The following is a 12,536-nucleotide window of genomic DNA, read 5'->3' as shown; positions in this document are numbered from 1 at the left end:
TAAACTGTCATGTGATAAATCTGCTTTGTCAACCTTTTAACTTAAACAGCGCCATTGGAAGCTGCGTTCTGTATTTAAAAAAGGAAAGGTGTGTGTTATGAAACCATTCATGCAGAAGCCGAGTGTACAAAATATTAAGCCGCAGATGGTTGTTAGTTTTCTAGTGGTCAAATGAATGCAGGCATGTTATGACTTTTTTAGCATTCAACCTTTTTGTGCCTCAGGTATAAAAGGCAATTTGTAAGATACAGTTTGAAAAGAAAATGTAATTTTGAGATAAAAAGTTGCAATGGCAAGATGTAAAAAGTCACTATAGTAAAATATAAACTCACAATTATATAAAATCAAATTGATAACAGAAAATAAAGTCTCGACTGTAAAGTAAGAAGTCACGTTGTTAGATATAAAATCACATTTTCTCATTTAAAGTCATAAACTATATGAAATAAAGTTGCAACTACAAGATCAAGAAATAATGTCTTTATTATTATTTAGTTTTTTACTTTTACTTTCAGTTTTTTTTTTTTTCAAAATATACTCCAGATTTTTTTTTTTTTTTTTTTTTTAGTAAATGCTAAAGCAAACATCCCTTATAATGTTGCTCATATTTAGGATTTTAACAAACCTTGAATATTATCATACCTCAGATAAATACTATTGCAGCTACTTTTAGACAGGCAAGAGCCATTTTCCTTAGGAAAAACAAATCTAGTTTATTCACAATCTTTTTTCTTGATTCAGTACCCACTGACAGAAAAAACTTCATGACTAGGCCCAGACTTTTTTTCTGCACCATTTGTGAAAGAAAATCTGCAAAATTCTATGGAATATATTATTCTAAATTGAGTTGTGAGGACAACACTATTGGAAGCTTTAAGCATGATTATTTATTAATTTAGCCCGAATTAATAAATAAACATTCATGGAAACAAAGGATGTGTAACTTTGTGGATGACTGGGGAATTTGAGGGTGCAGATTGTACTAATGGTGAGTCAGCTTCACCTTCTGTGACTTTAGCATTCCAGAATATTCTACTGGGATTTAACCCTGGAGTTAAAGAAAATTCAATAGATTCTCCATCACGCCATTGACTTTGGGAGGAGTGACAGAAGATATTGACTTTAAGCTTTGCTGTACAAATACATGTGCGACTCCTCTGCCTTCTCAAACCACTGATCCTTCAAGCTGAAACGGACACTAACGTCACACCAAATCTCCCTGGAGATGGATGCAAAGGGACTCTGAGGTCAAACTAACCATCTCTGAAGAGGCATACCACGATAAGGCTTGGCTGTCTCAGACAAAATCAGCATTATGACGGAGACCTACGACATCACAGACAATGATGAATAAAACATGTGATGAACATGTCGACGCAGCATTGGCTGCATTATTCATGCTCACTGCTGCTGTGTGAGTGTGTGTGTGTATGTGTTTGAGATGCAGGGATGAGGTGTGGCTGAGATGCAGCATTAAAGGGATACTCCATCCCAATGTCGTTCCAAACCTGTAAAAGCATTTTGGGATGGAGTAACCCTTTAAAATAAACTATAGTCTACCACTATGAAAGGTGCCTTAGTTTTTGATTTCTTTGAAAAGTGACTCTCATCCTCCTTTTTACAATATATCTGTCGGTTATATTTCTGACTTTTCTAGACTTTTCCACCCTCACTTTCATTTTCTCAATCACAAGTGCCAAAGATAAATTAGTTTGATATTTTCATGACAAGCCTAAAAATACATAAATAAATAAATAAATAAAACAATAATTATAATAATAAAATAAAATAAAATAAAATAAATAATTAAATAAAAAGGCCAGCATACACTAATTCTGATTTGATTTGATTCTATTGGATTTAATTCCAATTTATTAGAGCAGGGTTTACCAACTTAGGGTTCATGAGGAATATGCAAGGGGGTTTGGAAATGATGAAAAGCTAATAATTAAACAATACAAATGTAAATTTAAAATATTTTGAATTGGACAACACTCAGACAGCAAACTCACATTCATAATTTTAAATATATGACTGCTCACATATGCAACTACTGTATAGCAATACCTCAACAGACAGTCAGCTATCCACACTTCTTTATTCATCCATCCTATATTTCACACATGGTTGTTTTAGCAGCATTGATGAAACTGTTTAAGAAATAATATTGCATGAGGCCAAGTGAGGAAAGACATCATGGCAACTGGCACTATAATGTAAATGACAGAATATTAGTTCTGTGTTATATGAGTCTCTATGTGACTTATGGAGATTTGACACTGGTGTGTGCAATGCATCAGTCGCATTTGTGTGTAACGCAGTTGAGTGACTGAATGTATGTGTAAGCACTGAATCAGTGTTTTTCAGACTCCTGACTCCTATAGACCAGAGAGAGACAGAGTGAGAGACAGAGAGAAATATATAGAAAAAGTAAAGAGAAGGAACAAAGTAGGTGTGACTACTCCACCTGCAGGCTCTAAATGTATATTTAGGTAAATGTATATTTGTGGGGAACTTCATCATAATCTTAAGATGTTAACATGAATATATATAAATAAACAATGAAAGCAAAGTGCAACTTACATTCAGCACTGGTCCTTCCTTTAGCCAATGTATTCCATCTAATGCTTGACATGACCTATGATAACTTATCATATAAAAATAATATGATACCTGCTTCTGATTGGTCATATATATATATATATATATATATTATCACATAAAAATAATATGATACCTGCTTCTGATTGGTCATATATATATATATATATACAGTATAGTTTTTTTTTTTTTATGTTTCTATTAACTTTGCACATCTACACTTTTTTTTCAATATTTGCCCACTCTTGTTCGCAGAACTGCTCAAGTTCAGTTCAATTTGATGGTAAGCGTTTGTAGACTACAATCTTCAAGTCATTCCACAGATTTTCAGTGGGGTTTAAGTCTGGGCTTTGACTAGGCCATGCAAGAACGTTCACCAGTTCAACCACTGTGTGGTCAATTTTGCTGTGTGCTTTTGGGTCATTGTCATGTTGGAAGCTAAACCTTATTCCCATTGACAACTTTCTGGCAGAGAACAGCAGATTTTCTTTAAGAATTTGATGGTGTTTTGTCCCATCCATTTTTCCTTCTATTTTGACAAGTGATACAGACCCTGATGCAGAGAAACACCCCCATAACAAGATATTACCACCCCCATGCTTTACTGTATGAATGCTGTTATTTGGATGGTGAGCTTTATTGGATTTCTGCCAGACATATCTTTCACTGTGCTTTTAGGCATTGATGAAGCCTTTGACTTGACTTGAGTCTGTCCACCAACTTATCCTGGAGATCTTTTGACAGTGCCTGGCCACTTATACTTGATTGTTTGCTTCAGTTGCACTTCCAAGCACTGAAATGCTCCAAGAAAGCTCTTTTCATGCTGAGCTAATCAAAAATGACCACAACTGATCCCAGTTGAAAGTCAAATGGCTTTGTGTGCCACTGAGAAGGTGATTAGCCTCTCCTGATTGAGTTTACAAGTCATTTTTTAAAGGAGGGTGATCCTTTTTCCAACTCTGTGATTATGTTCTTGTTGGTTTTATATCTTACACTTGGGTGTTATGAGTAGCACTACAGCTGAATGAAACAAAAATACAGTAAATACAGCTGGATAAAACAAAAACTGTGTCCATCTTCATCAAAGCAACAAAATGTGATTATTGTTAAGGGGGGTAATTCTTTTCTATAGCCACTGTATATTGTATATACTAAGGATTTCGTCAAGAAAATGGCTTGAATGTGGATCAAGAGAGGCCTTTTGTTTCATACTCTTTAGTCAGATTAGAAAATCAAAATACAAGCTAAATAAGTCAGATAATGTACTACAAAATTGTCTTTACAGTAACATGATGTTTATCGTTGTAAATTTACAGCACACAGTTATAATGCTAACAAGAGTTTCACAAGTAAAAGCTGCCGTGTTACTTTCAAAATTTAAGAGAATTATAGAGTTTATCAATTAATAGTTGCTTCATCGGTTTGTTGGACCACAGGATGGAAGTCTTGCGGAAACCTCAGAGCCTGATTGCATGATACAGTACATGAATGGGCTAAGTAATATTTCATAATACATACAAAGGAACCATAAGGTGGAAGTGTGTTATCATTTAGGCTTGAATTTCACAATTCACTGCCTTTTAATAATTGTACATGTGATTAAACTCTGCTTGCGCTTCACTTTTTGAACCCCCCTCCCTCACTTTTTTTGAATGATACAGTTCCTTTTCACACTTCCCCCCTGTGGTCTAACATCCTCTTTTCTGATAGAAACTGTTAACTTACAGGACAAAGAGCCAGTAGTGAGACAAGCACCAAACAGGAAGGCCCATCCACAAGCCAGACCCTGTCCGGCTTTAGGGAGCAGGCCCTTCTCTGATTTCACACATCCTTCATTACCTACAGTGGCCCATTCATGAAATCGGATGTGACTAAGATCCAAAATGGCTGCTCTAGTGCCACAAGACACAGTTTGCACAGTCATCAAGGGCTCTCCCAAAGATTTATATGCTTTTGACAGACGAGTAACTGTCACTGCCTTCTTTAGAACCACAGTGTGAAGTAATACTCATACTTTTACCCACGTTTCAAGCCACCACTATGGCAATCAAACCATTTTTTCCTTGAATGCTTCAACTGTGTTAATATTCATTTAGTAGGAAAGAGTGACCAGTATTGATTTACAAGCTAAAGGCCAGTTTACACCAAGAATGATTATTACAAAGATAATAACAACTGTAACTATATTAATGTCCACACAAACACCAAATAGCATTCAGTTTATTATAAGTAAGTACTGCTGTTTTGTTAACTGCCAAATGAAATGTTCAAGCTATTTAAAGTTGCATGTATTCCGATGATTTTATCATTTGTCAGCTGGAAAAAATCCTTCTAAGAGTGATTCCAACAGTATTGTTTTTCCGTGTGTTGTTATAATCCTGGTGCGTATTTCCCTATTCTAATTGGAATGATTATTAAAAATGTATAGTTATCATTTTAGTTTAGACCCCTTTATTAAACGAATAAACAGCAACAGATTTATAAATAGGTTGCCAAATACAGTCAATGCTTTCACTGCATAAGAAGCATGACCCAAATTGTTAACAGCAATCACTTGCACGGTGGATGAACTTCATTATTACACCTCTACTGTATTTGCTACAGTAATGCTAGAGATAAAGTCCTTTATGTTACCTGACTAACTCAGACAGGAAGTTTCTGGTTGGGTCTGATTTGCGCAGTGTCACAGCTCCCAAATGTTTTCTTTAAACACAGGCCTCTTCAAGATGATTAGATTACAGGCCACAATCCGAGCATGACCACTTATTTTTCCTTAACTAAATGACAAACTGGATGGGAGTAGAAGCAGCACAGTTGACATTAATTCTCAGGGTCATGGATGAGAGACATCCGTGACCCATAAAAGGGAAGTAGAGGGTTTAGCTCTCTCTCCGTCGCATCTAAATCAACATGGCGCATATGAACACACACCACCCGTCAGTAAGTTGGCGGGGTGTTTGCGTGTGTGCTGCTGACAGCTGGTGTGAAAAAGGCATGTGAGGTCAGGCAGGGTTGAGCAGAGACTGGTTCAGCTGGGCCAGGTTCAGCAAGATCACTCAAGTGAGGATGTTCTGGGCTGCTCTTTGAAGTCTTCGAAGAAAACTCATACTTGTGTAAGATAGATGGTGGGAAAGATCTGAAGTTCATCCTCCATTCCCTGAAAAGGGAGGGAAACTTGTTATTGGATCTTCACTAAATACTGTCTGTGATTGACTGTCCATTGCCATTTAACTTATCTTTGGTTTATAAATGACTTATTTAAATACCAGTTAGTATTATTCATACTCCGCTACCGACCTTTAGCAGAATTGGAAGTGTTTAACAGTTTTATGACCTTCTGGACGATGAAAGCAATGTGATTAGGCATTAAAGAAGCTGTGAGGTATACCGGCTGTCTGTTGAGAGCCCACACACTGTCATTTTGGAAACTTTTCCTGTTTCCCTAGACAGAGATAATAATGTACTACTATACCTGAGCTGTAATTAGACTGGACACCTCATTGACTAACAAAAAGTTAAGCTAAAGAGAGACACAGCAGCAAACACACTAACAAAAGTATACACAATTATTTGCCAAAAAATCCCACTCAGTGGATTACTCTAAATCAGCATAGATGCTATTTTTATTTTTGAAATGAACATAAATAAGGCTGCAAAAGGATGGACATGCAATATGTAAAATTCATAGTGTACTGATAATATACACCTTGATGTCATTAGTTTACCAACAAAACATCTTTTTTTTTTCAGGTGTCTGAAACCTTAAAATTAAACCTTTAAGACATACTAAACAGACAGTTTACTTCTAATAGCTTTTTTCATTTGCATCCACTTAAAGGTGAAATGTGTCTTTTCTGTGCTACATGCATCATCAAATGAAATGACTGTTTTCAAAATGGTTCCCCCCACAGAAAACTTTCCGTCTGCTATTAGTCAGATAAACAGTTGGTCCCGCCCCAAATTCACACCATCGGTTGAGATGTTGCTGCTGGACTGGCCGGATGCTAAAACAGAGCAATGCTTTGAAAATGCTTCTCTAAAAAAAACTTTAAATGAAATGTTTTAGGCTCACTGAACAGACTGTAGGCTTATGTCTGTCACTCACAGCTTTGTTGTTATCTGTATTCAATTAAAAGATGAAGTGTGTTCAAACAGTTTCCACAGAAGTCTTATCTCATGGCTACACCCTAAACTCCCGTTATTGGTTCAGCTGTTGCCGGTTGGATGCACAAACAAATGGATGTGTTTTTTTGTTTTGTTTTTTGTGGTGGTGGTGGTGGGGGGGGTGTTATTTGCGTCAAATTAAAGATGATGAAGTGTGTTTTCGAACCGGTTTCCCAACACATAGCTCACCCCATCTGTTATTGGTTGAGCCAATAGATGGTCTTGCCCTAGACTTCTGCTATCCATGTAAGGAAAACTGTTTCCGGGTGTACACTGAAAAAAAAATGCTGTTTTATAAGAGAAGTCACAGAGAGTTTTTTAAGAGATAAGAGTCAGATGGCACTTCTCATTCTTTTCCATAATATCTGCAAACAGTGATTGACTGTTGCACACCTCTGACAGAAAATCAATGATGCCAAGCCCATACTGTGATTGGTTATCAAGGCACACATGACCTTAGTTGGCATTACAATTCTCCAATGGCTGCCAATAATAAGACCATCTCTGGTCCAAGCCTCTAAAATTTAATTGAGAATATCTCAACAGCCGTTTATGAGCACTATTTGTTCATAAAAGATCAATTACTGTCTGACCATCTGAGATTTGCATATTGAGATCAAGGTTAGTATCATGATTTTAAGTGGTATTATAGCACATCATGAGTGTACATTAGCAACATTTGTTGTTTGCTTTTGGAATCTGTCATCAACTATCATTTTGACTTTTAAACACTTCACGACCATGATCTATTTATCTAACATTTTAAATTATGTTGTACCAAAAGCAGGATGAACCTTCTGATCTCAGTAGTAAATTGTCTTTATGCATTATTACATTTAACTTTATTCCACCCTTTCCTCAAAGCAAACCACAATAATGGCATTATTTGGTACGGAGCAAAGCCGTTGAAGTTTCATAATTGATTAACTGTTGCAGGAAAACTTCACTGATTAAGACAACGAATTAGAGGAAGTGGGTCTGCAAGTGTCAGAGCGTTGGGGGGTATCAGCAGATAGCCGTTGTCATTCTTAGAAGAGAACATCCTGGAGAGGTGGGGTTGCACTGTATAAGGACATTGTGGTTTGGCTGTCAAGGTTGACACCCACAGTCTCTTTCTCTCTCTGCAATTTAGCATAATCACCCCCCCAACCCCCCCCAAACCCCCCAAATGTATTTCAGTGAAACAAGTGGCAGTTTAACCTCCCTATTAGTTATGTGGCTCTTCACCAAAAACTGTTTGTGTTTCTGTGAAAAGATGTCATCAGCTGTTTGCTAGTATTTCATTGTCTTTCTGGTGTGATTCAGTGTCAAAATAAGCTGTGTTGAGGTGTTGAAGTCTGAAAATTTACTGACTAAATTTTCTCCAGTGCATTTAATTCTTTGGATCATGGCATCAGGCTACAAGCTACAAAATTTCAGCTTTGACCCCTTACCCACTGCCCTTTTGAAACACAGCTAATGATTTCTTTTTGCCGTTTTATGCCTTTTCTTGACAAGTACAATGTATTCTTGTATGTAGAATCCCATCCACCATCCCCCAAGTCGGATCAAAAACAGTGTGATATCTTGTTCTGACTTATCAAAAGAGCTTCCCAGTTAGTGCTATGCTAGTAGAATAAGCTGTTAGCTTGTAAACCAAAAGCTGATTGGAAACACAAAGAAACATTTAATTTCACTTTAAATGTAACCATTATTAGCTTGTGTTACACATTGTGATATGCAATTTAAAATATTAACATTTTACACATCATAGCAATTTTCTTATGTTATCTGCAGCACTTTTCATGTGGAGGCCAAAATGCGGTGGAAGGGCCGCTAGCCAAGGTGGTTTTATCACAGTCATACTTGAAATGGTGGTGCTGCCAGTCCCAGTTCTGGCCAGTAAGAGGAATCCCATAAGTGAGTGGGTGTTAAAGGAGAGAGTTCTGCAGTTGTTGAAGTGTAAATTGCACCTCTGGCTGTATGCTGACAGCGCCGGCACTTTGTGAGGGGCCCCACATCAAACCACATCCTCTAGTGTTCAGTGTCTACTCAAACAATTGTCTCAGACATGTCACTGGTGAACTAAAACCATGTGCCTGAATATAAATATCAGACCTACATGACACACAGACAAGAGCTCTGGTCCAAAATCTAGTGTGCCCTACATAGGCACGTGTCTTCTAAAGGTGCACTCACACTAACAGCAATTAAAGGGGTCATATGATGCGATTTCAAGTTTTCCTTTCTCTTTGGAGTGTTACAAGCTCTTGGTGCATAAAGAAGATCTGTAAAGTTCAAAGACTAAAGTCTCAAATCCAAAGAGATATTTTTTATAACAGTTAAAGGGGTCCTATTATGCTCTTATACAAGGTCTTGATTTTGTTTTGGGGGTGTACTAGAACAGGCTCTCATACTAGGTTGTTCGAAAAACATATTTTTCATGTATTTTACATTATTATAACACCTCTCTCTCCAGTCTGGCATGAACGGCTGGAACAGTTCCTGCAACAAATGAAGGCCCGCTGAAATACAAAATGTGCTGTGATTGGTAAGCTGCGCCAGTCTGTGTTGTGATTGGTTAGCTGGGCCAGTGTGTGTTGTGATTGACAGCACTCGGTGCCTGGTCAGGAAATGTCATGCCCCTTATCACAGTCACCTGCTGTGAGCTTCAGTTTAAATATTGCGTCAAAATCAAATCAATTTGACCGCAATTTAAACCCGGATGATTGTAACCACTCTAAGCTCTGTCTTGGGAATGATAGCGTGTCTCTGATGTAGTGATGACACTCATTGCCTTCTCTAGTGCAGCTCAAAAAGGTCTCGTCCCATTCGTCGATCTTTGTGATATCACAAATCCCGGAAAATATGCGTTGTAGAGTGTTGTAGTCGTTAATTGTTGTTTTTTTGTAGTTTTTTATGTTGATTTATGTTTATTATTTTGTATTGTTTTTTGTTGTTTTTTGTTTTTTGTATTTTTTTTATGTTCAAACAGCAACATTACAGACTAACTAAAGTTGAAAAAGCATAGTAGCACCCCTTTAAGAGTCAGCCACACCCCTCTAAAACGCCTCGTTCTAACACATCCCCACATCTCTACGTCACTATGTGGGAAGATTTGCATAACGCCGCCCAAATGTTCATGCAAAGAAAGAAGGCGTAACTTTCATTCTCACTGTTGCCACCGCTGCCATGTTGTGGAGTCGCTGTGTGTTTTTTTTTTTTTTTTTTTAAACAAAACTACTTTCTTTGTCCTTCCAAAAGAGGACACGACTAGAAATCCGTGGTTAAGTTGTATTTCAACACTGTTCCAGAACAGCCCAACCCAAATATTCAGATGTGTGCTGCGCATTTTATGGAGGATGAGGACTGTTTCCTGAACCAGTAGCCTGCAATGCGTCTGTGGCACAACAGCGGTTTCTATAAAGTTGGACAGTTCAAACTTTACAAGGAGAGTCTGGCGTTTCTGACTCAAAGCCTGTAATTACGTTTTTTATATTTAAATAATTTGCCAAACGCGAGTTTTGAGCAGTAGAGTAGGCTTGTTGTTTCTCAGATCACAAATGCAGACATGGTTTTATATTTATACAGCGTGATACACAATGCAACACAACGCATAAAAAGACAGTACAAGTCTTTATAATCAGTAATTATGTCCCCACTTGATGCAACAAATGCCTCGTTTGTAATGGGTTTTATTTGTTTTGCCTCATCTAGTGATGTCCGGATCACGAATGAATCTTTCTATTTAAACGGATCTTCTTAGTGAACCGGTTGAAACGGTTCGCCTCTCCAGTACGCACTAATCCACAAATTACTTAAGCTATTCGGTTTATAAACGTGCCTTACATTCCCTCTGACGCGAAATAAACCAATATCCAGAGTTATTCAGTTACTCCTAACAGTACATTGACTGAACTGCTAAAAGAGAACTGATGATGGGATGTGCATGAGCAGCTGGACTGTGTCTCGTGCTGCTGGCCTGGGAGACGGCATAGTATGTTAAGGGGCATAACATTTCCGTCACACGCTTGAGGCATTCAGCCAATCACAATGCACTGGAAAGCTGGCCAATCAGAGCACACCTGGCTTTGTAAAAATGTACGCGTTTCAGAAAGGCGGGTCATAGAGGAGAAACAATAATATACATTATATAGAAAATAATGTTTTTTTTTTTTTTAACCTTAAACCGCATAAACACATTGCATTACACCAAATACACAAAATAATGTTCTTTTTAGCAGCATCATATGACCCCTTTAACTCGGTGGAGATCGCCTAGTCGATGCAAGTAGACATTCTTACTCTCCTATAGTCTTTGACTACACAAATACGCAACTCACATTGAACGTGAATAACTTCTAGTGGTTACTGCTTACATTGTCAGTGTGAACTGTGGCATCCTACATGAAATGAAGTGACTGATCTGAATTGTTCCACATAGGCAGGATATAATTCAATTCAAGTTTATTTGTATAGTGCTTTTCACAAGACAAATTGTTGCAAAGCAGCTTTACAGAAAATTAAGTTTCTACAATATATTTAGTAGTAGCTTGTCAGTGGTGACTGTCAAATTGATGTACTGTACATATGGCAGAAATGTACAGTAAAATGCAGTTAATGATGCAATCAGACGATGAACACTATATATATATAGATATATATATAAACAGTGCTTCTCACTCCTCATGGAGACTTCACTCACAATGGATTTCAGTATGTTACTAACAGTAGGTTACTAAATGTGATGCTAATAATTGTAAAAACTTTTTTTTTAATTGAATTTAACTGAAATTTGAACATTTAAAAAAAAAAATCTAATAAATAAGAAGAAGCTCATTTAAGTTCTGGAATTGAACAAATATGTTAAACATATGTCAAACAGTTAAACATCAAAACATTTAAAAAATAATGAGTTGGAGAGACAGAAAAGAAAATTATGAATGGGAACACTTTTTTTGTCCTGTGTTAACCCATGTGAATGTGAATGTGGAAGAACAAGACCTTCCTCTTTGCAAAGTCTTTTAATAAATACAAAAAGTTGTGAGAGTTGGCAAGTAACAGTTTTGTGGTTTACCAATTTCTTGTGTCATGAGATAGCATGTCCTTCTTCTTGGCTTGAGAATTCTCAGAAACTGTATAGTTACAGTTTCATATTCCCTTACATTAGGTCACACCAATCCATGTCTGTTAATAGCCAGCCCTTCACTAAACAGCGACAACAAGAAAAATGGTAGAAGTGGTAGAAAGTTCATATCTTAGGTCAGTGGTTCCTAAACTTTTTCAGCAGTGCCCCCTTTTTGTAGAAAACAATTTTTTCAAGCGCTGGTTTAGACGCTAATAAAGAGAAAGTTATAAACAGAAACACAACATATTTTGGACGTGATCCTTATGTTATGAAGAGGAGCAATTTTTCAACTAAATTGAAATATTTGCCTGCCATCGAGACAGTGGATATACAGTAACCTAAGCAACTAACCCTGATTGCAAACAAGTTATTTCGAAAGTGATTCCTGCCTTTATATGCATGCGGGATATGTCACTTCTGAAACTTTGCTGCATGTACAGGTATGTGACCGCTGATCCTGTAAGCAGCACGTAAAACAAAAGTTTTATTCAAATTCTGAATTGATTATAGCATAGAAAGCGAGAAAATAGTGCTTCCATGTAATCACTAAAAAGCTCACTCACTTCAATTCATCGCAATCTCACTCTGTTCCGTTATAATCAATGAAGCGCTCTAAGCTGCACATATAATATATTATTTACATCGTGTCAACGTGTGGCATTTA

The sequence above is a fragment of the Cyprinus carpio genome, chromosome A24, assembly GCF_018340385.1.
Source record: "Cyprinus carpio isolate SPL01 chromosome A24, ASM1834038v1, whole genome shotgun sequence".
Lineage (NCBI taxonomy): Eukaryota > Metazoa > Chordata > Actinopteri > Cypriniformes > Cyprinidae > Cyprinus > Cyprinus carpio.
Note: the sequence above shows the minus strand (reverse complement) of the source record.